Below are 6,039 nucleotides of genomic sequence, written 5' to 3' on the forward strand. Positions count from 1 at the left end.
AAAGTCACATGACAAATGGGAAATAATAAGATGCCTTTTTAGTGTAATCTGTAATTGTATTGTGCCAATTGCTAAGAAGTAACTGGAGCAGTGCCTATGCGTAACATGACCAGCCATCAGTGTAACCACCATTTCTAATTGTCTATAACAGTGCATCAGGACGAGAACTGACTAACACGAGAGACCCGTTTTAATTTAGTATAGGCTGTCTGGCAGCCTGGCGGGAAACGACACAGTTATCCCCGAAAGAACCAGCGCCCCCCAAACCCAAGGCGGATATAAAGTTCAGGCACCCAACACCCGCATAGTAGACTCTTTCTACTCTTCACAACTCTTCTTCCTGAAACATCCCACTGTTCTCCATACCCAACCTGCTTGATATTAATGCATGAAATTTAGCATTCTGCATGTAAGTGCCCAGTGTTTTTCCTGTGTTTATGCAGCTTTCACCTGGGCAAAACTTATCTAGTTTTTGGTATAGAGTTAGGAAGTGAAGGCAATTAGTTGACGCCGACCGCCAATGCTCCTCTGTCGCATAGACCGCTATGCCTCATCAGCGTCTCGCAAAAGCGTGTGCACCGAACGCGCCCGTGCGCGCAGCAAAGGGTAGTGCGGGCGTCGAGGCGAACGCCGTGCAACGAGTGCTGCGCCGGCGGAAGGATCTGGCCGGGTGTAGCATATCCTTCCGCCGCACTACAACAGATTATTATAATTATGTTTTCCACAGGTTTTTATTAAACATTATTTTTCATTAATTAATAATTCAAACCTTGCAAAATCATGTTTCACTGTGCGATTTGTCCCGAACCTGGCCGGTTCAGTTTCCCGCGAAATTCACACGTTTCCGCAGGAGGGCTGGCGGGGGAGGGGGGTCGCGCGCAGCGATACCAGCAGTGTCCTTCGAGAACTCAACCAGGCCGGCAGCCTGCGCGCAATGCGGAACCTTCAACCTTTGCTTTCACCGACATGTAGTTTTCAATAGTGTAATTTCTTTTCAACCTTTCACGTACAGTTCCGAGGTCGGCCTAAATTTACCATGAGGTACTTAACTTAATTAAATCAGTGCTCCGAGATGAGTGTTCTACGTCATACGTAAGTACTGTGGGGAGTTTCTGTGAATTTACGTCGGCGCTTCACGCCCCAACCTAGCCTACCGGCTACATAGTTTTGGCCCGCACGGGGCAGCCAGCAGGCGACGCGTGCCATCGAACATAATAACGATTCAGTCCCTGGGACACATCTAGACATCACGTAGAGTCGCCGGAGACACGGGCCTACGTGTCGCTAGCCCAGTTTATTAAGTGTAATGTATTAGTGAAATAGTTGTTCGTCCAAATGTTATCTGTCACGTCAGGGTTTATGTATCATCGTCGTACGGCATTGAGCCGCCAAACATAATAACGATTCAGTCCCTGGGACACATCTAGGCATCACGTAGAGTCGCCGGAGATACGGGCCTACGTGTTGCTAGCCCAGTTTATTAAGAGCTAGGTAATAGTGAAGTGATTGTTCGTCAAGATATCGTGTGCCATGTCAGAGTGTATTTTGTAACTCTCGCATCACGTATACAAGTCCGCCCCTCACGCGCATTAAAATCGTGAGCCGCCACTGAGGAAGTGAGCTGCGCGTGTGACTAGTCGCGTCGGGCAAACCGTTACGGCCAGAACGGGCAGCACCATGTATTGGGCTGTGCTGTATTAAATTCACCAACTAAACTTTGTGTTATTCTTCAGGCGTCCCGAGTGGCCATAACATCTCGGGGGGCCCTACTGTGTTAACCCCTAACTCTAGCCAAAAGGCCGAACCTTCCCTGAGATCACGAACCCGAGCAAAAATCACGTCTAAATAGTCAGAGGTAGCGGGGACGGCGTCATAGTCATGGCGTCGATCGCTGCCATGGCTGGCCAATCCCCTCTTAGCACATAATGCATGTTACCTTTCCTACATGGCTTAAACCCAGTATGAGTACAGCGTATAGGTTTCGGCCTGAGACACACATAGTCTCCTCCCTAACCAGGACCCCTCTCAAATACACTTAGTTTTTAGTTATGTTAGAAAATAAAAAAATAATCAAGAGACGGGAAGCCTACAACTCACGGTAGTTTCTGTTCTCTACCACGTTCGTATTTCTCTCAAAAATTGAAATTAAAAAAATCGAAGAGTTAGGTTAGGTTAGGTCTGTCACAACATGCTTTTTTTCATTGGAAACTTCTGATTTAGCGGCTGAAGTGGCGTTAATACCAAAACGCAAAACTTCGGAAATCTTCGGAAATTCTTGCAGGGAACCGAAACTACGCCGCCGCCGCTTTTCATCACTGGGGCGAAGCCCCTCAGCGCGGGGGAGGTACAAGCCTTTTGAGGGGCTCTTGTCCTCCCTTTTTGTCTTCTTAGAGGTGCGTGAGGGTGAGAGAAGGAAAAGCCCCCTCCTCCACTCGTAAGACAGTTGTCATTCTGAGCCTGCAGCGCAAACCCAGCGGATTGTCTTGGAGAGAGAGTGTGTCGCCACTCCCTCCCTTGGCACCCTTTTGATTCACCCCCCTCCCTGACCAAAATGGGAGAAGGTGTGGGCAGGCGTCCCCACCTGCCCAGTCCCTGGTAGTGTGAAAGATTTTGAATACTGTGGGTCTGATTTTTGTCAAGTCTTTAATTAAGGTTAGTCCGAAAGGTTGCATGAAGTGCCTTAATTAATTTGCGTTGTGCGGTCGGTAAAGGACGGCCTTAGCTCCTGGAAGGTGCTGATCTAATTACTGGGGCTCAATTCGTTCGAAGTCGGTGCTTCGATTTGGGTGGTGTGGATATTGGCTCGAGCCAATACACAGCGTGGTCTTGAGAGGTTGATTTTATGGTTAAATGCAATTGAATTTAAAGTGTATAGAATAATTAATGTTTGATCTTAATGTTTTCGTTAATTTATATGTACTTGTTATGATTTAATTGTTCTAAGCCTGCTGTGCGTGAGCGGAGTCGGTGTTTCCCTCTGATTGGTTGGAGGGGTCCGGCGCTGGCCGGCCTGTGCGGGAGTTCTCTTGACGGTCCGCAACCGAGTATAGTAGTTACTTGTGGAGTTGTCGGAGATGCGCGGCGCGCAGGCGGCCGCGCCAATAGTTATATTTCATTACTTACGTTGCATCTACAGCCATTTTTGGGCATTTTAAGCGTCTATTTATGTCTGGGTTATAATCTCCTATGCGTTTTATAACCGGGTTGTTGTGAACGGGTAATTTGTTGAAAAATTTGTTATTTCTAAAAACAAGGTAGTTTGTGATTAAGGGAACTTTTAATCTGTCATGGAGTTCAACTATCCTTGTGCGTGGAGGGGGGTATCCAATTATGCGAAGGTATTTATTTTGTATTATATGAAGGATATTTATCTGATATTTAGGTACATTTCCCCAGACTTCGTTACCGTACATGAAAGCTGAGCGGACAGTAGAGATGTAAATTAGTATTTTTAAGTGTTGTGGTAATTTATTGATTTTAAGTAGTGGGTTCAATAGGTTAAGTTTGCCCATGGCCGACCCCCTGAGTTTGTTTATGTGCGTGTTCCAGCGAAGCTTTCTGTCTATAGTTAGGCCCAAGTATGTGGCAGTTTCTGAGTAAGGAATTATTCCATTATTTAATGATACATTTCGCGGGTGGTGAAATTTAGAGCCTGTGATTTTGCGGGATTAGTTTTAATTTTCCATTTATTAAACCATTTTTCTAAATCGTCTAATTGCAGTTGGGTGCGTAGGATTGCGTAAGGTAAACTTCTGTCGTGAGTAAAGATTACAGTATCGTCCGCATACATTTGGATGGTGAAGTGAGTGGTTGGGATATCGGCTGTGTAGATATTGTAGAGAAAGGGATACATGGCGGAGCCTTGTGGTACGCCAGCTGTGATAGGTCTGGTTGATGAATTGCCTTTATCTATTGAAACATAGACGTTTCTGTTCTGAAAGTAGCTGGCTAGGAGCTTTATGTTACAGTCAGGAAAATTAAAAGATATTAATTTTTGGAGTAGACCAGGTATCCATACCTTGTCGAATGCTTTCAGTAGCGGATCCAGAGGGGGGGCTAAGGGGCTCAAGGCCCCCCCCCAAAAAGCATCTGGGTCCACTATTGTTTTAGTGTTTGCCTTGATAAAGCATAGCCTCAGCTGGGTCAAGCCCCTCCTAAACCAAAATCCTGGATCCCCCACTGAATGCTTTGGATACGTCCAAGAATACTGCTATTGTAAATTCTTTTTTCTGCATTGCAGCCATAGTTACCGTAGTGAATTTTGTAAGGACGTGGACGGTAGAATGTGCGGAACGAAAACCAAATTGAGTGTCTGTGATAATTTTTTGCACTACGGAATGAGTTTGCAGTCTTGTGAGCAATACTTTTTCGAATAATTTGCTAATGGAGATTGGTCTTATATTGGCTGGAATTATGGGGGATTTTCCAGGCTTAGGTAATGTGATAATTTTGGCTGTTTTCCAGATCTGCGGGAAATGTTGATAAGTCAGAATTGCGTTAAACAGGTTTAAAATGGCGTCAAGTGCATTTACGGGAAGGTTTTTAATCATTTGATATGTTACTTTATCGTGACCGGGGGCTTTATTTGCTTTATCATGTTTTATAACTGTTATTAATTCGGGGAGTGTAATTAAATCTGGGATAGAGGTTACGGGGGCCTGATTTAAATTATTTATGTTTAAAAGTACGTCTTGTGTAAACAACAGGTCCCCGATGTCGTCATTAGGTGAGAATTGTTCTTCGTAGCAGTCTGCTATTGTGTTTGCTTTTTCGTCCGGGTCATACAACAGTATTCCAGTTGGCGATTGAATAGGATTAGAGTTTGTATTTTTAGTTTTGTTTCTTAAAATCTTTGAAATTTTCCAAAATTTATTCATATGATCCATTAATTCCGACATGAAATTTTCCCAGTTATTTATTTTTAATTTATGAAGAGTGGATTTTAATTGTTTTTTCAAGGCGTTGACGCCGACCGCCAATGCTCCTCTATGTCGCATAGACCGCTATGCCTCATCAACGTCTCGCAAAGGCGTGTGCACCGAACGCGCTCGTGCGCGCAGCAAAGTGTAGTTCGTGCAATGAGGCGAACGCCAGTCAACGAGTGCTACGTCGGCGGAAGGATCCGGCCGGGTGTGGCATATCCCTCCGCCGAACTGTAACAAATGCAATTATGTATATTTTTCCACAAGTTTTTATTAGACATTATTTTCATCATTTAATATTTCAGTCCTTTCAAAAGTATGTTTCACTGTGCGCCTTGTTCCGAACCTGGCCGGTTCAGTTTCCCGCGAAAATCACACGTTTCCACGGGAGGAACGGCGGGGGGAGGGGGGTCGCGTGCGGCGAGAGGGGCAGTGTCCTTCAGGAGCTCGGATAGGCCTGCAGCCTTCGCGCAGCATGGAACCTTTAACTCTTGCTTTCACCGACATATTGCTTCAATAGTTATAATCTTTTCTTAATCTTTTACGTACAGTTCCGTGGTTGGCCTCAATTTACCATGAGATATTTCACTTAAATAAATCAGTGCTCCAAGATGAGTGTTCAGCATATTACGAAAGTACTGTGGGGAGTCTATGAGACGTTACGTCGGCGCTTCACGCTGTGCCGGAAATTAGGCATTTCGTCACTTTTTTTTAATTTTTTCTATAATTTTAAAAATTTTTGGGGTTTCTATTTTTTTAAATTTATCTGGTTGTTAATGGGGGTGATTTACTTTTTGTTAGGCCGGTGTACAACATGGTTTTAAACCTTGTGCCAGTGGACCGAAGCCCCTTCCCAGGGGGCCAATCTGATATTTTGCTGGCTAATGTGGACATGGTCAGTCCGGGTGAAATTTCTCTCGCCTGCAGTCACGTCCCGAGTTTGTAATTTTAATTCCCTGCACGACCAAAACTGCATAGAGCAGCTTCTGGGCTGCAAGCTGCTACTTCTCAGAGAGCTGCTGAGAGAAGTAAGTCTGGTCACGAATACGTATTAGGTTCTCTCCTCGAAAAGCACGTCATGGACGCTTGTTCTCAGTGTCGTTGCACTTTTGCTCCC

This window comes from Bacillus rossius, chromosome 1 (genome assembly GCF_032445375.1).
Source record: "Bacillus rossius redtenbacheri isolate Brsri chromosome 1, Brsri_v3, whole genome shotgun sequence".
Classification (NCBI taxonomy): Eukaryota; Metazoa; Arthropoda; class Insecta; order Phasmatodea; family Bacillidae; genus Bacillus; species Bacillus rossius.